This window comes from Pezoporus flaviventris, unplaced genomic scaffold, assembly GCF_033815535.1.
Source record: "Pezoporus flaviventris isolate CSIRO_AGI_PZ_B2104156 unplaced genomic scaffold, CSIRO_AGI_Pfla_v1 ptg000153l, whole genome shotgun sequence".
NCBI lineage: Eukaryota > Metazoa > Chordata > Aves > Psittaciformes > Psittacidae > Pezoporus > Pezoporus flaviventris.
Window position 1 is genome coordinate 878,474 of NW_026892701.1, and position 23,336 is coordinate 901,809.

Sequence of the window (23,336 nt, forward strand, 5' to 3'; positions counted from 1 at the left end):
GTTCTAAGTAATGTTAAGTTTGATGGCTTTGTAATGGAAAATAACTGCCCTGCTTGAAGGTAGTTGACATAGTTTCAGGTCCTTAGGACCTTAGTACAAAAGGTGTAAGAAAATCAGAATAGAAAAACAGGACCTGGGGATGGGGAGTATCTGGGACTAGCAGATGTCCAGGGTGGGCACAGATAAATTAACTGATAAGTACAAGGACAGGATGATTGCTATGTCTGTAAGGTTAATTAAGATGGTTATGAAGATCGTTGGCAAAAGTAAATGACCCTTAAAGACCACCATCACATTTTTGTATGCATGCAGGAAACTTGTTGGAAAATGATGGAATATGCCCAGTGACCATATAAGGATGGCCTATATAGCAATACGGGGACACACGTTAGGAGGAGCTATCCCCCGTGTCTCCCGGCACCGCAATAAAGAATGCCTGCTTGTCAACTTGAAACTCTGTTGGCGAGTTTCTTCCTGGAGTTTTCTCTGAATCCCAGGTCAGAGGCGGCCTAACCTGTCCATACCAGGACTTGCCCAGGACCCAGCAGCTCTGGTGATGTGGGCAGATGATGCCAGTAGGGGCAACCACCACCCCATGAACAGATAAAACACTCCCCCTGGGAGGGTGAGCAACTTGGAGTGTGGTGGTGCAGTTCAGTTTGTGCAGGCAGGACAAGTGGGAAGGGCCCCAAAGCTCGAGAAGCTTAAGAAGTAAGTTCAGCCAGTGGTCATCGAGAAGGTGCTCAAGTGTGGTGTATCAAGGAGGGACTCCAGTTCTGGTAAAATATGAAGACCTTTATTTCGTGTCTCGCATGCCTTTTATAGCCTACTAAGTGCTAAGCAGTAACTTCCCACTCTTTTACTCCCTTATCATCCCGATTTAGAAAAACTACTAAGGGTTACAAATATTCACACTGTTTGGTCTGTCTTTGAGATGCACATCCTGCTTTATCTTGCAAACTGCCTGCTTTGTTTTGCTAAGGGATATTTATCCTTCATTGTTCTCTTTACAGTTCCCAAGAGCAGGGCATCGACACCTGGTGTTTTCTTCAGTCCTCCAACTCAGGGGACTGAGCAGCCCAAGATCTATCAGTATTATTAAAAGAATGAGGCAAAGAAAGCACTGAATGCTTCTGCTTTTTTTTTCCATCCCTACTTGTCAGGTGACCATCTTCAACAAGCACTGGTCTTATGTTTTCTTTAGACCTCTTTTTGCTATTAACATACTGAAAAAAAAGCCTTTCTTGTTGTCTGACCCAACACTGGCTACTTTCAACTCTAGTTGAGATTTGGTCTTTTGTGTCTTCTCCCTGCATATATGAACCATGGCTCTGTAATCTTCCTGCAAAGCCTAACCTTGCTTCCAGAGATCATTTAATTTCTTTTTCCTCAAGCTCCACAAGGAGTTCCCTGTTCAGCCAAGGTGGTCTCCTACCCTGCTTGCTTGACTTGTAACACACTGGAATTGCCTGCTTCTGTGCTTCTAAAAGGTGGAATGCTTCCAGCATTCATGGACTCCTAAGCCCTGAAAAGCAGATTCCCAGGGGACGCTGCTAAGTAGCTCCCTGAGTAGCTTAGTTTACTCTTCTGAAGTCCAGGGTAGCAACTCTGCTGTCCTTTTTTCTCATTACACCAAAAACATTAAACTCAACCATTGTGTGATCACTGTGTCCAAGACAGCCACCTGTTATCACATCCCCCACAAGTTCTTCTCTATTCATAAATAACAAGTCTACAATGGCATCTTTCCTAGTTGGTTACTGAGTACCTGTGACAAGAAATTATCTCCTACAAACTTCAAGAATTTCCAAGACCTGCTCATCACAGCAGTATGGTATTCCCAGTTAATGCCTGGCAAGTTGAATGTTTTAACATTCTTCCCAGGGCTCTGAAGTCTCTTTTGATTGACCTCAAACTTTTTGTTGCAACATCATTTGTACCCACATGAAGGAGCAGGGATAGCAGTTTGAAGAGCCTAGTTCAACCTTCAGTCTTGTGGTGATGTTTCTAATTTGGGCCCCAGGCAACAAACTTCCCTGAAAAGAGGGTCTGGTCTGTAAACAGGTGCTTCCATTCTGCACAGGAGGGAATCACCAATGACCATAACTTGTCATTGTTTCTTCTCGGCACTGGTTTCACTGCAGGTTTTGTTGTGAGGTTGGTCTCATTTACTGTGGCAAGACTGCTTGCACATGTTCCTCCTCTTTCTCATTATGTGCTTCATCTACCAAAGCCAGGGCCTTGTACCTAAAGTAGCCAAGAGAGTAACTTAGAGGGTAAGGAAGGGTTTCTCTTACTGCTCCATAATGTAACCTTCTTTCACCCCTCCAGGGCCAGTTGCTTGGGGAACGCTCCCTGTTCAGATAAGCCTCTACTTGTCTATGTGTATCCCTTGTGGGTTTTTTAAAATTACATGAGTAACACTCCCTAATCCAAAGTTGTGTTTACTTAGAGGCTTCCAAATAAAAATATTTTGTTTCTTGGAAATCTCAATGTTTTCTAGATGCTCAGAACATTCACAAAATTGATTGGAAGGTCTTTTTAAAAGTTAAATGACTTGCAATAAATTTTCCCATTGTATTACATTCAAACTTTTAGCACTGAATGTTAACTTATGGCTCTATAGTAAGCATACATCAGTCCTCTTTTCCCTATGAATCATGTACACATATTTATGAAGATGCTCCTTTTTAACCCTAGATGTATATATAATGTATAAATAGTGTATAATGTATATATAGTGTATATGTATAACTGTCATCAGGGGACAATTAAGTTTGAATCATATATCTCAGTGACCAGAACACTGAATTAATATATACTGTTACATAAATATTTTTAACTCATGAATTAAGCAAAAAAGCAAAGCTCAAGAAGAAATATCTAGAAACTTAAGTGATATGACTTTCAAAAATATATTTATATATTTAAAATTCTTTCCAAACTCTGGATTCTCAGAGCACAGCTTTAAAAGTTATTAAAAGACAATCTTAGAGCAACCAGGTACTTGAGAATTACACATGAATGAGACAGATACTTCTCTGCTCAAAGAAAGTTCTGAAAAAGAAGCTGTATAGTTATATTCAGCTGTTCTAAACTTTAAATGCATATAGGAAGAAGCATAATGTGCATATTCAATGGTTTTTTAATCAAAAAGGTTAAAAAACTAAAAAAAAAATATTAAAAGAGCTGAAAAGTTTCAAAACAATATAGTCTGAATCACTACAAACGTTTTTTACTAAAACATTAGACTTATACACATAGAACAGGTATAAAAAGAAATAAGCATCCAATGCTGTCCTGGGTTCAGCAGTAGCAGTCATTTTTCTCCTTCGTGGTAGCTGGTGCAGTGCTGTGTTTTGACTTTCGGCCTGGGAACAGAGCTGATAACAATGATGTTTTGGTTTGGCCAAGGACTTTGTGAGCCTCATGCTCTGCCAGGGAGGAGGGGAAGCTGGGAGGAAGCAGAGACAGGACACCTGACCCAAACTGACCAAAGAGGTATTCCATACCACAGCATGTCATGCCCAGAAGGTAAGTGAGAGTTACCCGGAAGGGCTAGGACTGCAGGGCTGGAGGAGGTATCGGTGGGTGCTTGGTCGGGCTGGGGGGGTGGGGGGGAAGTTATCAGTCAGCTGGTGCTGAGGTGTTGTATTCTCTTCCCTTGTTATCTCCTTTACCGTTATTATTACTGGTGGTAGCAGTTGTGATTTGTCTTATACCTTAGTTACTAAACTGTTCTTATCTCAACCTGTGGGAGTTGCATTCTTTTCGATTCTCCTCTCCATCCCTCCGGGAGTAGGGGGAGGGCAAGAAGGGGGGGAAGTGAGTGAACAAGCTGGCTGGCTGGGTTTAAACCACGACAAATGCCAACATCTTAATGCAAAGATTTGTTATGGAAGTAACTCCTGAATTACAAAACTGGAATTATAAATATGATGTCCATCATATTTAAAAAATCATGGCAGTCAGGTGAAGTTCCCGACGACTGGAAAAAGGGTAATATAACCCCCATTTTCAAGAAAGAGAAAGTGTAAGACCCAGGAAACTACAGACCAGTTAAGTCTCACCTCTGTGCCTGGCAAAATCTTGAAGCAGATTCTCCTAGAAAGCATGCTAAGTCACATGAAAAACAAGGTGGTTGGTGACAGCCAACATAGCTTCACTAAGGAGAAATCCTACCTGACCAATTTGGTGGCCTTCTATGATGGGGCTACGGAACTGATAGACGGGCAGAGCAGTTGATGTCATCTACCTGGACTTGTGCAAAGCATTTGACACTGTCCCACATGACATCCTTGTATATAAATTGGAGAGACATCAATTTGATGGATGGACCACTTGGTGGATAAAGAACTGGCTGGATGGCTACATGCAAAGAGTTGTGGTCAATGGCCCAATATCCAGTTGGAGACCAGTAATGAGTGGTGTCTCTCGGGGATCAGCGTTGGGACTGGTCTTGTTCAACATCTTTGCTGGCGACATGGACAGTGGGATTGATGCACCCTCAGCAAGTTTGCCGACAACACTAAGACTGAGAAAGTTGTGGCTGTTCAAGACTGTGGAAGAGAAGCTGCATGGAGACCTCATAGCAGCCTTCCAGTGTCTGAAGGGGGCCTGCAAGGATGCTGGAGAGTGACTCTTCATTAGGGACTGTAGTAATAGGACATGGGGAAAAGGGTTCAAATTTAAGCAGGAGAAGTTTATGTTAGATATAAGGTATAAGTTTGTGGAGACAGTGTTCTCACAGGAGAATGCATAACTGGTACATAAACTCTGAATAATCCTGAAAGATACAGCAAGGCCATGAGAGGCCCAAAGAAGCTTAAGCAAGCAAGATAAGAAGAAGCTGGAATTCACTGAGTTAATGAGAACTGTGGGACTGTTGGCAAGCTTTCGAGGTCAAGTTCTCACACCTGTGCTTAACCAATTATATGTTAGTCACTAAGGGTCTTCAAGACATGTATCCAATCATAATATGCCAAATCACTGTAAGTGCATGTAAGAAATAGTATATAAGGAGTTAAGGCTTTGTAATAAATTTGGCAATCGCTTGATCACATTGATTGTCTCTGCGTTGTCTGTGACTCCCACGTCAACAGAAGTTCTTCCTTGTGAAGGTGGTGAGGCACCAGAACAGGTTGCCCTGGTAGGTTGTGGCTGCTTCATCCCTGGCAGTGTTCAAGGCCAGGTTGGATGGAGTCTTAGGTGACATGGTCTAGGGTGAGGTGTCCCTGGCCATGGCAGGGGGGTTGGAACTAGATGATCTTAAGGTCCTTTCCAACCCTAACTATTCTATGTGATTGTCCTGGGTTCAGCAGTAGCAGTCATGTTTTTCCTTCGTGGTACCTGGTGCAGTGCTGTGTTTTGACTTCCATCCTGGGAACAGTGTTGGTGAAGCCGATGTTTTCAGTTGTTGCTAAGTGATGTTTACCCTGACCAAGGACTTTGTGAGGCTCATGCTCTGCCAGGGAGGAGGGGAAGCTGTGAGGAAGCAGAGATGGGGCGCCTGACCTGGGCTAGCCAGGGAGGTATTCCATACCATAGCACGTCATGCCCGGGGTGGGGGGTAACTGGGAGTTACCCGGAAGGACAGGGGCTTCCGGGTGGGACTCGTTTTCTTGGCCAGTGGTATCGTATTCTCTTCCCTTGTTATTTTCCCTTATCATTGTTGTAGTTGATAGTAGCGGTGGTGATTTGTGTTGTACATTGGTTGCTGGACTGTTCTTGTCTCAACCCGTAGGAGTTGCACTCTTTCGATCCTCCTCCCCGTTCCTCCGGGAGCGGGGAAGGGGAGAGCCCCGGTGGGGGGGGGGGGGGGGACAGACCTCGATTGTTGTCAGCTGGGCACCACTCACTGGGAGTGAGTGAACAAGTTACCTGACTGGGTTTAAACCACGACAGTGATAGAATTATCTCAGGGAAGATAAAACAGCAACCAAGAGGGACTACTTCATAGCCCTTGCTACTAGTCTTCTACATTCAGTACAGCCTAGCACCGCTGCTGCATTAACATCTGATGTAACTAGAAAACATTTTCCCTAAACTTTCACCACTATTTCTCTTCTTCACCATGGTACCTTCTGATAAAACATATTGGGGGTGGGGGTGTGCATGTAGTTTTGTTGCACCTTTTGAATTGGAAGTTATTTTAGCAGTAGTCCTTTTTATCAGATACATATCTAATAGTCTGATAATTTGCTGTCTGCCAAAACACTTAACCCAAAAGAGTAAAGCAGATTTCATGTGCTAGAACCAGTGAAAACAAGCTTTTTACCACAGATATAGGAACTCGCTATAATTTTTAGCATGCTATTTGAGGAAAAAATTCCTTAATAGTGAAACAAAAATACAAGTTTTTAACTATTGCAAACAGCCCTAATATGAATTAAATTATTACTTACCAAAATCTACTCTTGTTAGTATGCACTGCATTGGATGGTCAGTTGTATGCCTCGTTGTTGTTGCACCACTTTCATAACAAGTTGCACATAAATCATAATCGTAGCAAATTAAACACTTGTATCTGCGACCTCGAAAATTTCCTTTTAAGCATGCATCACAGCTGACACCTATGAACAAAGAAAACCGCTTGAAAACAACAATTTCACATTATTTTAATGATACAGATTTGTTGCTATCACCCCCCAATAACAAAAGGAATTGAGCCGAGCTCTTAAGCAGCTGATGCACAAGACAACTCACTTTAACGCATTTCATACCTTTTAAAATGCAATAATCATCTAAAGTAAAAGTCAAAGTCAAACTCAAAATAAAAACCATTCAAGCATTCAAAACAATAATTAGTTAGACTATAAATTCTTTGAATCACTTTTTTCCCCCTGTTCAGCAGCTTGGTTCAAAACTCTCTCAGGGTTAAATAGTACAGTGGTTCATACTGAAGTTTTGTGAAAACAAGCAAACAAAGAAAAACCCTACAGCAAACCATCCCACAAGCCACACAAAAACACACACCACCACAACACCATCCCTTCCTGGCTTTTGTGTTTATTTTTATATTTTCTCTTAGTTCAATGCTGAAGAATACCACAACCATTTTTCATAATGTATACATATCTGGGAACATTATCTTATAAAGTTTTTTGCAGTTTTCTCTGTCATTTCAGCTCTCTGCTGTTAATTTAGATGAGGGCAAAGGAAGCATTATCATTTCATCTGTAAAAGCCCATGAAAACTTGCAGTAGTAAATTAAGGGCCTTCATGAAAATAACTAGTACATACAACATATATAATATTTTGATCAAAGTCCTCTTTGAAGATCAATTTAAATAAGCTTTTCAATACTTCAGTACAAATACAGAAAAAGTTATAGAAATATTGTTATTAGAAGAAAGCGCTGACACTGACTCCAAGAGGATTCGTGGAAAAAGACCAAAAAGGTCTCAAAACTACAACTATCCCAATGATCATTTCCTAACTATAAATTCTATGATCAGATAAAAATCTGGTTTAACACAAGGCACCACTACTATTTGTAGCACCAGGTCCAGAGAATAAAATTATGTAGAGAGTATTCTCTCAACATCTCTCCAAGCTAGTATTTCTTCATATAACTCCAAATTACCATATTTTCAGTTTGACAACATGACAGCAGGTGGCATAACACGCTACTTTCATATACTTTTAATGTAACAGGTGAGGAAAGCATCAAGGAAAAAAAAAAAGCCTCGAAAGTTCATCTCTCTTTTTTTTTTTAACCTATACATTGTGTTAATTAAAAATTTAGAAGTTTGCCTCTGCCCTGGGTTCGCTGGGATCAAGTTATTTTTCTTCCTAGGAGGCTGGTGCAGTGCTGTATTTTCAGCTTTAGTGTTGAGAATGCTGATAACACACCAATGTTTTAGTTGTTGTTAAGTAGCACTTACACTGATCAAGGACTTTTCAGTCTCTTATGATTTGACAGTGAGGAGGGGCACAAGAAGCCAGGAAGGACCTGAGACAGGACACCTGACCCAAACTAGCCAAAGGGGTATTCCTTTGCATGTCATGCATTCCACAGCATGTCATGCCCAGTATACAAACTGAGGGGAGTTACACAGTAGGGACCATCTTGCTGCTCAGGGATGGGCTGAAGAACGGTCAGCAGGTGGTGAGCAATTTTATTACGCATCACTTGTGGTTTTTTATTTTGAATTACAATTTCTTCTTGTTTCTTTTTCCTATTATTATCACTGTTGTCATTATTTCTATTATTGTTATATCTTATTTAATTTCAATTATTAAATTGTTCCTATCCCAACCCATGGGTTTTACCATTCTCCTCCCCATCTCACCCAGCAAGGGGGGGAATGGGAGTGAGTGAATGAATGTCTGTGTGGTACTTACTTACCAGCTGGATTTAAGTGACAACAGTCCTTTTTGGTGCCCAAGGTGAGGCACGAAGGGTTGGGATAACAACAGATCTGACCAGGGTATGTTAAAAAAAAAAATTGTTGTAAGCATTCACTGTATCGTAATAATAGCTGGTCATAATGTTCCCTCATTCGTTCTCAGAATTCATGTGCATGTGCTAAATGGTATGCTATGTAATGCTGTTCTTGTCATATGTGCTCCCTGTGCTGATGTTTATTCACTGGGCTTGGGCTAAGGTTGTTTCATTGTACTTTCTAGTGCTGGGTTATGATATGATAGAATCACTGGTCATGAAACTAATCTAGTATGCACACTCGGTACTGTCATCACCTTTGTCCATCAGGAGCAATCTGGTGGGAACTGGTTTTGCCATAAAACAAAGTAAGGTCAACAGACCTGCACAGGAGATTCAATTTTTGGGAATAAGATGGATGTTGTCACATCCCCACATACGTGATCCACAAAACAACAGCAAAGTCTCCACCAACTAATAAGAAAGAAATACAAGCTTTCTTAGGTATTTTGGAGAATGCACATCCCAAATTACAGTCTGACTGTAAGCCCTCTCTATCATGTGACCTGGAAGAAGAACGATTTCAAATGGGGCCATGAGCAACAACAAGATTTTGAACAAATTAAATGAAAGTTCATGCAGTAGCCCTTGGACCACGCTGGACAGGGCAAAATCTGAAAAATGTGCTCTACACCGCAGCCGGGGAGAATGGTCCTACCTAGAGCCTCTGGCAGAAAACTCCAAGGGAGGCTCAAGGTCGATCCCTCGGCTTTTGAAGTCAGGAATACAGAGAATCCAAGGCCGGCTATACTCCAATTGAAAAAGAGATACTGGCAGCCTATGAATGGATTCGAGCCGCTTCAAAAGCGACTGGCACTGAATCACAGCTCCTCCTGGCACCCCAGATGCGCATGCAGGGCTGGATGTTCAAAGGCACGGTCTCCTCTACACATCACGCAACTGATGCTAAATGGAGTAAGTGGGAAGCACGTATACAAGTTTGTTTTCCCTTAACACATTGGACTCACTATTCTGGTATGTCAAACTTAATCACATTTTTCACCTCTACCGTGGCTGAAAGTTTCAGAGAATAAGTTATCACACAAGCATTTTATATGCAACATGCTTAATACTAACATATTAAATAAATACAGTTGCATATTTATTCATGTTTTTCCAATCAAATATAATTTATTCTTATGCTATAATATGTGGTTAACCCCTTCTAAAAGTAAACAGAATAGAGGAGATAAGTATCAGATTAAGATGAACATCTGATATAATGTCAAAGAAAGGAGAACAGTACTGAATAATATTAGGGTTAAAATACCAACATGCACTGGGATTAATTATCAAAAGTACAAACAGAACATCAAATGTGAAATCTAACAAGATAACATGAACATCTAAACAAAAAAAAAAATTGTTCCCTTTCATAAGCAGAAATAACTTATTTTCTCTCTAAACAGTAAAAGAATTTTCCATTTAAATTCAACAAATACAGCACACTATCAAGCTGATAATAGGAGTACGTAAAAATAACATTGGAAATCCCAAAATTAGCTCACACAGGGTACACAGCCGTCCTGGGTTCAGCAGTAGCAGTCATTTTTCTCCTTCTTAGTAGCTGGTGCAGTGCTGTGTTTTTTACTTTCAGCCTGGGAACAACGCTTATAACACCAATGTTTTCAGTTGTTCCTAAGTATATGTTTACTCTGACCAAGGACTTTATCAGTCTCATGCTCTGACAGGGAGGAAGGGAAGGGGAGGAAGCAGAGACAGAACACATGACCCAAACTAACCAAAGGGGTATTCCATACCACAGCACATCATGCCCAGTATATAAACAGGGGGGAGTTACCCAGAAGGGGTAGATCGCTGCTCGGGTCAGGCTGGGTATGAGTTGGTGGGTAGTGAGCAGTTGTATTCTCTTCCCTTGTTATTTCCCTTACCATTATTATTACTGGTGGTAGCAGTAGTGGGTTTGTGTTATACCTTAGTTACTGGGCTGTTCTTATCTCAACCCCTGGGAGTTACATTCTTTCGATTCTCCTTCCCATCCCTCCGGGAGCAGGGGGGAGGAAGGTAGGGAGTTGAGCAAGCAGCTGCGTGGTTCAGAGTTACTAGCTGGGCTTAAACCAGGACAGTTCTTTGTGGCACCCAACATGGGGCACAAGGGTTGAGATAACAAAAGATCTGACCAGAGTGTGTCTAATCATATTTGTGATAAGCATTCATTGTTTTGGATTAACAGTCACTCCTCACAATGCTGATTTATCGGCTTTCAAAGCTGTTGCTCTTCATCTCAGAGTTTCAGCATGTCGCACCTCACTTACAGCCAGTATTTGGTGTTTTAGTGTTTATCAGCTAGGGGGCTTGAGCTATGGTTCTTCTTTCACTCTACTTTATGGTAATGACTTGTAATACAATAGACTCATTGATCATGAAACTGATCTGGCTTGCATTCCCAGTGTGGTCATCACCTCTATACTTTCAGAGGTATATAATGGAATTGTTTAGAAATTACACATAAACCTATGAAGGAGACATTCCCTATCACCTCCAGCTCCCCCTCCAGATGTGCATGGGGATCACCATGTTGGCACACATACAGTGTATTTTACCCACGACCATTATGTCCAATCTTGAAAGTTAAGCAGAGTTGGGTTTGGGTCATGTCTAGGGTTAGATGACGATATAGGAGGACCAAGAGATTTTCCCTGAGGCTGGACAGTCATGAGTGGCAGGGTGCGTGGGAGTGTATGGGCAAGTATCTAGGCCACTGGGCCCCTCCAGTGCTTTGGAACTTTACCACTGAACAAGGGCAAAATCCAGAAAAATTAGTAAAATCTTAAATGAAGTGTGTTGTCATTCTGGCCACACCAGAGACGGACAAATCATGGCAATGTGCTTGTTCCTGGCCTACACCTAGAGCCTTGTTCAACACTATACAGCACCTTGAAAGGGAAAAAAAATGTCTCTGGATCTGATGGCAAAGCAACAGAATGCGTAGCTAGCCCAACTACAAATACAGCACCTACACCAACCCTAGTCACAAGTACAGCAGCTACCCAAACTGACTGCAAAAGATAATGCAACTAATCCAATTCCAAGCACAGCAACTACACTAACCACAGCGACAAGTACAGCAGCTACAAAAACACAGCAACAGACAGTGCAGCTGCTGATGCTACTCAAACCCCAAGACCAGTGGCTGCACCAACCCCAACAACAGATACTGCAGCCACTCCAACCACAGTGATAATCACTGCAGCTAAACCAGAGGACCAATTCATGCCAATATCGGCTGCCCCTGTACGCAAGGGGAAAAGCAAAAAAGATGCACAAAAAGCAACCTGTAGAGCAAAGAAAGATAAAGAAACAATGCATTTATTACACGGGACAGCATCTGATCAGAAGTCCTGCACAGGAGATTCAATTATTGGGAATAAAATGGCAAGATGGACATCACCAGATCCCCACAGATGTGATCAGCAAAATTACAACAATGCCTCCACCAACCAATAAGAAAAGAAAACAGCTTTCTTTAGAGTTGGGGTTCTGGAGAATGCACATCCCAAATTACAGTTCAATTGTAAGCCCTCTCTATCATGTGACCCAGAAGAAGAATGATTTCAAATAGGGCCCTGAGCAACAACAAGCCTTTGAGCAAATTAAACGAGACAGAGTTCATGCAGTAGCCCTTGGACCAGGCCAGACCAGGCCAGATGTAAAAAAATGTGCTCTACACCACAGCCGGGGAGAATGGTCCTACCTGGAGCCTCTGGCAGAAAGCTCCAGGGGAGACTCAAGGTCGACACCTCAGCTTTTGGAATTGGGGATACAGAGGATACAAGGGCGGCTATACTCCTACTGAGAAAGAGATACTGGCAGCCTATGAAGGGGTTCGAGCTGCTTCAGAAGTGATTGGCACTGAAGCACAGCTCCTCCTGGCACCCCAGTTGCCCCTGCTGGGCTGGATGTTCAAAGGCAGGGTCTCCTCCACACATCATGCAACCAATGATACATGGAATAAGTGGGCTACACTAATTCGACAAGCTCCAACAAGAAACTGCAATCATCCAGGAATTCTAGAAGTCATCATGGACTGGCCAGAGGGCAGAGATTTTGGAACGTCACCAGAGGAGGAGGTGATGTGCGCTGAAGAGGCCCCACCATATAATAAACTGTCAGAAAGTGAAAAGCAGTATGCCTTGTTTGCTGATGGGTCTTGCCGTATTGTGGGAAAGCATCGGAGATAGAAGGCAGCCGTATAGAGTCCCCAACGACAAGATGCAGAAACCGCATCGAATCAATTTGCAGAGGTGAAAGCCATCCAGCTGGCCTTGGACATCGCTGAACAAGAAAAATGGCCAGTACTTCATCTCTAAACTGACCTGTGGATGGTGGCAAATGCCCTGTGGGGGTAGTTGCAGCAGTGGAAGCAGAGCAACTGGCAACACAGAGGTAAACCCATCTGGGCTGCTGCACTGTGGCAAGATATTGCTGCCTGGATGCAGAACCTGCTAGTGAAGGTACGTCATGTAGATGCCCATGTACCCAAGAGTCGGGCCACTGAGGAACACCAAAACAACCAACAAGTGAATAAAGCTGCTAAGATTGAAATGGCTCAGAAGGACTTAGATTGGCAACATAAGGGTGAACTATTTTTGGCCCGGTGGGCACATGACACTTCAAGCCATGAGGACAGAGATGCAACATACAGATGGGCACACGATCGAGGGGTTAACAATAGACACTATTGCCCAGGTTATTCATGAGTGTGAAACGTGCTGCAATTAAGCATGCCAAGCAGTTAAAGCTTTTCTGGTATGGAGGATGATAACTTAAATACAAATATGGAGAGGCCTGGCAGATTGACTATATCACACTTTCACCAACCACCAAGTCAAAACACAGCACTGCACCAGTTAACACAAAGGAAAAAACATGACTGCTACTGCTGAACCCAGGACATTATCCACCCCTTATTCCATACCATTCACGTCGTGCTCAGATCCCACATTTTCAATACACCATCGCTCTCCCACATATATACATCCATATACATACAGACCAAGAGGAAAAAAATCATTTTCTTAGTGCATGGACCAATCCCTATAATGCTGCCGAGTCCATTCGGTCCATGATGTTCCAAGTTCATTCTCTGTTGGGATGATGGCTGGAGGGAAGTCAGGGCCAGTCGCTGGTGACCTGGAGACATCTAGTTGATGGGCTATAAAAGCATTACACAGCAGGCAACAGCATACAATTGAGTTCACTGGCTGTTTTCCCCTAATATCAAATCCCCTTGAGGTATACATCGGACTTCCCCATCTTCCCGCATTACCCACCAAGTATATCCAGGTCCCTGAGCAAAAGCAATCCCACGAGTGGGTTTGCCTTTACCTGAAGCAGGAATAACCCAGACTGTCTTCCCCAGCAAATTCTTCATATGCACCACGGGAACTCTGTCCCCCTCTACAATATGTAAAAGTTCTGACTGGGCTGGGCCAGCCCTGTTGGCAGATCCTCTGGTGTTGACCAACCAGGTGGCCTTTGGTAAATGTGTATCCCAATGCTTGAAAGTTCCCCCACCCATCGCTCTCAGTGTAGTTTTTAACAGCCCATTGTACCGTTCGATTTTCCCAGAGGCTGGTGCATGGTAGGGGATGTGATATACCCACTCAATGCCATGCTCTTTGGCCCAAATATCTATAAGGTTATTCCGGAAATGAGTCCCATTGTCTGACTCAATTCTCTCTGGGGTGCCGTGTCGCCACAAAATCTGTTTCTCAAGGCCCAGGATGGTGTTCCGGGCAGTGGCATGGGGCACAGCGTATGTTTCCAGCCACCCGGTGGTTGCTTCCACCATGGTAAGCACATGGCGCTTGCCTTGGCGGGTTGGTGGCAGTGTGATATAGTCAATCTGCCAGGCCTCCCCATATTTATACTTCAACCATCGTCCTCCATACCAAAGAGGCTTTAACCGCTTGGCTTGTTTAATTGCAGCACATGTTTCACACTCATGAATAACCTGGGCAATAGTGTCCATTGTTAAGTCCACCCCTCGGTCACGGGCCCATCTATATGTTGCATCTCTGCCCTGATGGCCTGAAGTGTCATGGGCCCACCGGGCCAAAAATAATTCACCTTTATGTTGCCAATCTAAGTCCATCTGAGCCACTTCAATCTTAGCCGCTTTATCCACTTGTTGGTTGTTCTGGTGTTCCTCAGTGGCCCGACTCTTGGGTACATGGGCATCTACATGACGTACCTTCACCACCAGATTCTGCACCCGGGCAGCAATATCTTTCCACAGTGCAGCAGCCCAGATGGGTTTACCTCTGCGTTGCCAGTTGCTCTGCTTCCATTGCTTCAACCACCCCCACAGGGCATTTGCCACCATCCATGAGTCAGTATAGAGATAAAGTACTGGCCACTTTTCTCGTTCAGCAATGTCCAGGGCCAGCTGGATGGCTTTCACCTCGGCAAATTGACTCGATTCACCCTCTCCTTCAGCAGTTTCTGCAACTTGTCGTCCAGGACTCCATACAGCTGCCTTCCATCTCCGATGCTTTCCCACAATACGGCAAGAGCCATCAGTAAACAAGGCATACTGCTTTTCACTTTCTGACAGTTTATTATATGGTGGGGCCTCTTCAGCACGCACCACCTCCTCCTCTGGTGACATTCCGAAATCTTTGCTCTCTGGCCAGTCCATGATGACTTCTAGAATGCCTGGACGACTGGGATTTCCTATTCGAGTTCGTTGTGTAATTAGTGCAGCCCATTTACTCCATGTAGCATCAGTTGCATGATGTGTAGAGGAGACCCTGCCTTTGAACATCCAGCCCAGCACGGGCAGCCGGGGTGCCAGGAGGAGCTGTGCTTCAGTGCCAATCACTTCCGAAGCAGCTCGAACCCCTTCATACGCTGCCAGTATCTCTTTCTCAGTTGGGGTATAGCTGGCCTCAGATCCTTTGTATCCCCGACTCCAAAAGCCGAGGGGTCGACCTCGAGTCTCCCCTGGAGCTTTCTGCCAGAGGCTCCAGGTAGGACCGTTCTCCCCAGCTGCAGTGTACAGCACATTTTTTACATCTGGTCCGGTTCGGACTGGTCCAAGGGCTACTGCATGAACTATCTCGCGTTTAATTTGCTCAAAGGCTTGTTGCTGCTCAGGGCCCCATTTAAAATCATTCTTCTTCCGGGTCACATGATAGAGAGGGCTTACAATCGAACTGTAATTTGGGATGTGCATTCTCCAGAACCCCACTGCACCCAAGAAAGCTTGCGTTTCTTTCTTATTAGTTGGTGGAGACATTGCTGTTATCTTGTTGATCACATCTGTGGGGATCTGTCTACGTCCATCTTGCCATTTTATTCCCAAAAATTGAATCTCCTGTGCAGGTCCCTTGACCTTACTCCGTTTTATGGCAAAACCGGCTTTCAGCAGGATTTGGATTATTTTCCTCCCTTTCTCAAAGACTTCTTCCGCTGTATCGCCCCACACAATAATGTCATCAATGTATTGCAGGTGTTCTGGAGCTTGCCCCTGTTCCAGTGCAGTCTGGATCAGTCCATGGCAAATGGTAGGGCTGTGTTTCCACCGCTGGGGCAGTCGGTTCCAAGTGAACTGGACACCCCTCCAAGTAAAAGCAAACTGGGGCCTGCACTCTGCTGCCAAAGGAATGGAGAAAAATGCATTGGCAATATCAATCGTGGCATACCACTTGGCTGCTTTTGACTCTAGTTCATACTGAAGTTCTAGCATGTCCGGTACGGCAGCACTCAATGGTGGTGTGACTTCATTCAGGCCACGATAGTCTACTGTTAGTCTCCATTCTCCATTAGACTTTCGCACTGGCCATATGGGGCTATTGAAGGGTGAGCGGGTCCTGCTGATCACCCCCTGACTCTCCAGTCTACGGATCAGCTGATGGATGGGAATCAGGGAGTCTCGGTTGGTGCGATATTGCCGCCGGTGCACTGTTGTGGTCGCAATTGGCACTTGTTGTTCTTCAACTTTCAGCAACCCCACAGCAGAGGGATCTTCTGAGAGACCAGGCAAGGTGGACAGATGCTCAATTTCCTCAGTCTCCAAAGCAGCAATACCAAAAGCCCACCGGTACCCTTTTGGGTCTTTGAAGTACCCTCTCTTGAGGTAGTCTATGCCGAGGATGCATGGAGCCTCTGGACCAGTCACAATAGGGTGCTTTTGCCACTCCCTCCCAGTCAGGCTGATTTCAGCCTCCAGCACAGTCAACTCTTGGGATCCTCCTGTTACTCCAGAAATATAGATGGGTTCCACCCCTTGACAGCTTGATGGCATCAGGGTACACTGTGCACCGGTATCTACTAGAGCCTTATACTTCTGTGGGACTGATGTGCCAGGCCATCTGATCCACACAGTCCAGTAAATCCGATTGTCCCCTACCTCCACCTGGCTGGAGGCAGGGCCCCTCTAATGGTCGTCACAGCATTGGACACTTAAGTCGTGTTGAAAGGGATTATTCTTCGTTATCACAGGAGCTGGAGTAAAATCAGCTCTTCCACTCCATCTGGGAAACTGCTCACCAGAGACTGAAGCCGTAGCTCTCATGGGACGATCAGTCTTGGCCCTTGCTCCCCTCTTCAGTTCACTCACCCGTTCCTCCAAAGCTGAAGTAGGTTTTCCATCCCACTTTGTCATGTCTTCTCCGTGATCCAGCAGGTAAAACCATAGGGTACCCCGTGGCGTATACCTTCTGTATCTCCTCTCTTGAACAATAGGACGTCTTTTGTTAATAGCTGAGACGCGTGTTGGTACACGTGAGGAGCTGGATAAATCAGATACATCGTCCCTCAATTTGTCGAGGTCCTGGGACAGTTTTTTCACAGCTGAGATGATGGAAGGAGTGAGATTGTCTTCGAACTCTCGGAGTTTATGAACCATTTCATCCACTGTTAGTGGTACTATGTCATTCCAGGTCACTGTTGCCAATGAATGGGCATATGATGACGGTGCATTCCGTGTAAGTTTTCGCCACATGGGTCGTGTACATTCAACTTCATCTGGATCTATAGGTGTATCCCCGTTATTCGGCTTGATGTGATAGATCATCTCTACGATGGCCGATTCCCTCAGAGACTGGATGCCTTTGTCTATAGTAGTCCACTTGGCCGAACGACTCGTAACATCGTCCTTGTACGGAAACCTTTCTTTCACAGCTGCCAAGAGCCTCCTCCAAAGGCTGAGGGACTTTTTCTCTCTTGCAATTGCTTTGTCAATTCCCCCTTCTCTAGCAAGTGATCCCAGCTGCTTGGCTTCTGTACCTTCTAGTTCGTGACCATCGGCCCCATTGTCCCAGCATCGGAGTAACCAGGTGATGATGTGCTCCCCTGGTTGACGGGTAAAATCTTTTCGCATATTCCGCAGCTCGGTTGAGGTCCGAGGTCGAGAAGTTACTTCTTCTTCTTCTTCGTCATGTGAGGATGACTCCTGATCAGATTCTGGACCGGGTGGTGAATTCATTGGTTCTTCATCTCGCTTCACCCTTTTTGCCTCCTTTTTGCTTGTTCTCTTGCGTACAGGGGCAACTGATATTGGTACGAATTGGTCCTCTGGTTTGGCTGCAGTGATTATCACTGTGGTTTGAGTAGCGACTGTACTTGTTGCTGGGGGTGGTGTAGCTACCGTGCTTGGAGCTGGGGTAACCGCGCTGTCTGTTGCAGTTGAAGTTTGAGCAGCTGCTGTACTTGCCACTGGGGTAGCTGCGCAGTTCATTGCAGCCAAAGTTTGAGTAGCGACTGTCACTTTGCCCTCAAATCCGCCGACATTCTTTTCCTTTTGAAGGTGCTGAATAGTGTTGAACAAGTCCCTGTAAGCATAGGCCAAGCCCCAGCACGTTGCCGTGATTTGTCCATCTCTGGTATGGCCAGAATGACCACACACCTCATTTAAGTGTTTTACTAATTCTTCTGGATTTTGCAGTTGTTCGGTAGTGAAATTCCAAAATACTGGAGGGGCCCACTGACCTAGATACTTGCCCATACTATCCCACACACCCTGCCACTCATGGCTGTCCAGCCTCTGGGAAAATCTCTCGGTCCTCCTACATCGTCGTTTGACCCCAGACAAGACCCAAACCTGAATCTGCTTAACTCTTGAAATCAGTAGTGGGCAAAACACACTCTGTATGCGTGTTAGCATGGTGATTCCCATCACCATCAGCAAACAAGTCTCAAGAGCATTAAAAGGCCATTTAAAAAATTCAAAACTCTCAAATGTAAATGGTCTGGGGGGACGACTAGGAGGGTAAAAGGATGTCTCCTTCACAGGTTGAGCACCTGAGAAGGAGAAAAAAGATGTGTAATTGCTAAGCACCTCCATCATATACCTCCCAAAGTATAAAGGTGGTGACCACACTGGGAACATAAACCAGATCAGTTTCATGATCAATGATTCTATTGTATTACAAGTCATTACCATAAAGTACAATGGGATAAAAACCTTAGCCCAAGCCCCACACTTGAAAAACACTAATACAGCCAATACCGGATGGACGTAAGATATGGTATACTGAAACTGTGAGATCAAGAGGAAAAACCTTGAGAGCCAATAAATCAGCATTGTGACGAGTGACTATCAATCCAGTCAGATCTGTTCTTATCTCAACCCCTCGAGCCCCACGTTGGGCGCCAAAAAGAACTGTCGTGGTTTAAACCCAGTCAGGTAACTTGTTCACTCACTCCCAGTGAGTGGTGCCAAGCTGACAACAATCAAGGTCCGTGTTCGTCTCCCCCCCCTCCCTGCACCGGGGCTCTCCCCTTCCCCGCTCCCGGAGGAACGGGGAGGAGGATCGAGAGAGTGCAACTCCTACGGGTTGAGACAAGAACAGTCCAGCAACAAATCACCACCGCTACTATCAGCTAAAACAATGATAAGGGAAAATAACAAGGGAAGAGAATACGATACCACCGGCCAAGAAAACGAGTTCCACCCGGAAGCCCCTGTCCTTCCGGGCAACTCCCAGTTACCCCCCACCCCGGGCATGACGTGCTGTGGTATGGAATACCTCCCCGGCTAGCCCGGGTCAGGCGCCCCGTCTCTGCTTCCTCACAGCTTCCCCTCCTCCCTGGCAGAGCATGAGCCTCACAAAGTCCTTGGTCAGGGTAAACATCACTTAGCAACAACCGAAAACATCGGCTTCACCAACGCTGTTCTCAAAACTAGAAGTCAAAACACAGCACTGCACCAGTTAACACAAAGGAAAAAACATGACTGCTACTGCTGAACCCAGGACATGCAGCCACTCCAACCACAGTGATAATCACTGCAGCTAAACCAGAGGACCAATTCATGCCAATATCGGCTGCCCCTGTACGCAAGGGGAAAAGCAAAAAAGATGCACAAAAAGCAACCTGTAGAGCAAAGAAAGATAAAGAAACAATGCATTTATTACACGGGACAGCATCTGATCAGAAGTCCTGCACAGGAGATTCAATTATTGGGAATAAAATGGCAAGATGGACATCACCAGATCCCCACAGATGTGATCAGCAAAATTACAACAATGCCTCCACCAACCAATAAGAAAAGAAAACAGCTTTCTTTAGAGTTGGGGTTCTGGAGAATGCACATCCCAAATTACAGTTCAATTGTAAGCCCTCTCTATCATGTGACCCAGAAGAAGAATGATTTCAAATAGGGCCCTGAGCAACAACAAGCCTTTGAGCAAATTAAACGAGACAGAGTTCATGCAGTAGCCCTTGGACCAGGCCAGACCAGGCCAGATGTAAAAAAATGTGCTCTACACCACAGCCGGGGAGAATGGTCCTACCTGGAGCCTCTGGCAGAAAGCTCCAGGGGAGACTCAAGGTCGACACCTCAGCTTTTGGAATTGGGGATACAGAGGATACAAGGGCGGCTATACTCCTACTGAGAAAGAGATACTGGCAGCCTATGAAGGGGTTCGAGCTGCTTCAGAAGTGATTGGCACTGAAGCACAGCTCCTCCTGGCACCCCAGTTGCCCCTGCTGGGCTGGATGTTCAAAGGCAGGGTCTCCTCCACACATCATGCAACCAATGATACATGGAATAAGTGGGCTACACTAATTCGACAAGCTCCAACAAGAAACTGCAATCATCCAGGAATTCTAGAAGTCATCATGGACTGGCCAGAGGGCAGAGATTTTGGAACGTCACCAGAGGAGGAGGTGATGTGCGCTGAAGAGGCCCCACCATATAATAAACTGTCAGAAAGTGAAAAGCAGTATGCCTTGTTTGCTGATGGGTCTTGCCGTATTGTGGGAAAGCATCGGAGATAGAAGGCAGCCGTATAGAGTCCCCAACGACAAGATGCAGAAACCGCATCGAATCAATTTGCAGAGGTGAAAGCCATCCAGCTGGCCTTGGACATCGCTGAACAAGAAAAATGGCCAGTACTTCATCTCTAAACTGACCTGTGGATGGTGGCAAATGCCCTGTGGGGGTAGTTGCAGCAGTGGAAGCAGAGCAACTGGCAACACAGAGGTAAACCCATCTGGGCTGCTGCACTGTGGCAAGATATTGCTGCCTGGATGCAGAACCTGCTAGTGAAGGTACGTCATGTAGATGCCCATGTACCCAAGAGTCGGGCCACTGAGGAACACCAAAACAACCAACAAGTGAATAAAGCTGCTAAGATTGAAATGGCTCAGAAGGACTTAGATTGGCAACATAAGGGTGAACTATTTTTGGCCCGGTGGGCACATGACACTTCAAGCCATGAGGACAGAGATGCAACATACAGATGGGCACACGATCGAGGGGTTAACAATAGACACTATTGCCCAGGTTATTCATGAGTGTGAAACGTGCTGCAATTAAGCATGCCAAGCAGTTAAAGCTTTTCTGGTATGGAGGATGATAACTTAAATACAAATATGGAGAGGCCTGGCAGATTGACTATATCACACTTTCACCAACCCACCAAGGCAAGCGCCATGTGCTTACCATGGTGGAAGCAACCACCTGATGGTTGGAAACATACGCTGTCCCCCACGCCGCTTCCCGAAACACTATCCTGGGCATTGAGAAACTGATTTTGTGGCGACACAGCAACCCAGAGAGAACTGAGTCAGATAATGGGACTCATTTTCAGAACAACCTTATAGACACATGGGCCAAAGAACATGGCATCGAGTGGGTATATCACATTCCCCTGTCACGCACCAGTCTCTGGGAAAATCAAACGGTACAATGGGCTGTTAAAAACTACACTGAGAGCAATAGGTGGTGGGACTTTCAAACACTGGGATACGCATTTACCAAAAGCCACCTGGTTGGTCAACACGAGGGTATCTGCCAACAAGGCTGGCCCAGCCCAGTCAGATCTTTTACATGCTGTAGAAGGGGATAAAGTTCCTGTGGTGCACATAAAGAATTTGCTGGGGAAGAAAGTCTGGGTTATTCCTGCTTCTGGTAAAGGTAAACCCACTCATGGGACTGCTTTCACTCAGGGACCTGGATATACCTGTCGGGAAGATGGGGAACTGCAGTACATACCTCAAGGGGATTTAACTTTGGGTGAAAATAGCCAGTGAGCTTTGATGAAACCAGACAAGATCAGCAGTGACCTGATGAATTCAGCCGTGTCGTCAGCAGGTAACAATGCAACACTACACATTGTCTCTCCTGCCCTGAAAGACGTTTACAAGAGATGGAGCCTGACATCATGGACTTCATGAATTCAGCAAATTTATAAAGATGGTCCATGGAATAAGTTATGATATACCTCTCTTTGTGTGTGCATATATGTATATATATTAAGAGACAAAAAGCAATGGTATATTGAAAATTTTGGATCTGAGCATGACCTGGATGGTATGGAATAAGGGGTGGATACTGTCCTTGGTTCAGCTGTAGAAGTCATTTTTCTCCTTAGTAGCTGGTGCAGTTCTGTGTTTTTTACTTTCAGCCTTCTCTTCTCCAGGCTGAAGAAGCCCAGCTCTCTCTGCCTGTCATCAATGGAGAGGTGCTCCAGCCCTCTGATCATCTTTGTGGCCGTCCTCTGGACTTGTTCAAGCAGATCCACATCCTTTTTGTATTGGGGACCCCAAGAACTGAATGCAGTCCTCCAGGTGGGTTCCCATAAGAGTGGAGTAGAGGGGGACAATCTCCTCCCTTGACCTGCCGGTCATGTTCCTTTTGATGTAGCCCAGCATACAGCTTCCTGGGCTACAAGTGCACATTGCTGGGTCATGCAGAGCTTCTTGTAAACTATCATCCCCAAGTCCTTCTCAGGGCTGCAAATCATGAAATGATGGGTTTTGTTTCTTAGAGAAGAGGGGTGAGCAGAACTGCCATCTTGGACTTCTGGAGGGCAAACTTTGGCCTACCTAGGGATGCAGTCCTGAAGGGTAAAGGGGTCCATGTGTGAAAAGAGATTTGGCTGAAACTCAGGGAAGGGAAGGGGGGGGGGGAAGGTAAGGGAGGGGCAGACAACTCAAGGGGACTACATGAATGTTGTGAAGTTATGTAGGGAAAAAAAAAAAAGCTAAAAAAAAAAAAATCAAAGGGGCAAAGCCAAACTACAACTTAACCTGGTGTCCTGGGTTCAGCAGTAGCAGCCATTTTTCTCCTTCTTAGTAGTTGGTGCAGTGCTGTGTTTTTCACTTTCAGCCTGGGAACAACACTGATAAAACCGATGCTTTTAGTTGTTGCTAAGTAATGTTTACTCCGACCAAGGACTTTCTGAGTCTCATGATCTGCCAGGGAGGAGGGGAAGCCAGGAAGAAGCAGAGACAGGAAACCTGACCCAAACTAACCAAAGGGGTTTTCTATACCACAGCACATCATGCCCAGTATATAGACTGGGGGGAGTTACCCAGAAGGGCTAGATCACTGCTCAGGTCGGGCTGGGTATCGGTCGGTGGGTGGTGAGTGGTTGTACTCTCTCCCCTTTTTATTTCCCTTATCATTATTATT

General features: G+C 45.0%; 1 long non-coding RNA gene across 1 annotated transcript; it reads right to left on the reverse strand.

The window, feature by feature from the left end:
• Window positions 1–1,080: 1,080 nt before the first annotated feature.
• LOC133283094 (uncharacterized) lies at window positions 1,081–22,718 on the reverse strand. Its single transcript, XR_009747753.1, has 3 exons — window positions 21,915–22,718; window positions 6,405–6,572; window positions 1,081–2,247 (listed from the first exon to the last, which is right to left on the reverse strand). It is a non-coding gene; the product is annotated as an uncharacterized LOC133283094 (long non-coding RNA).
• Between the last annotated feature and the right edge of the window lie 618 nt (window positions 22,719–23,336).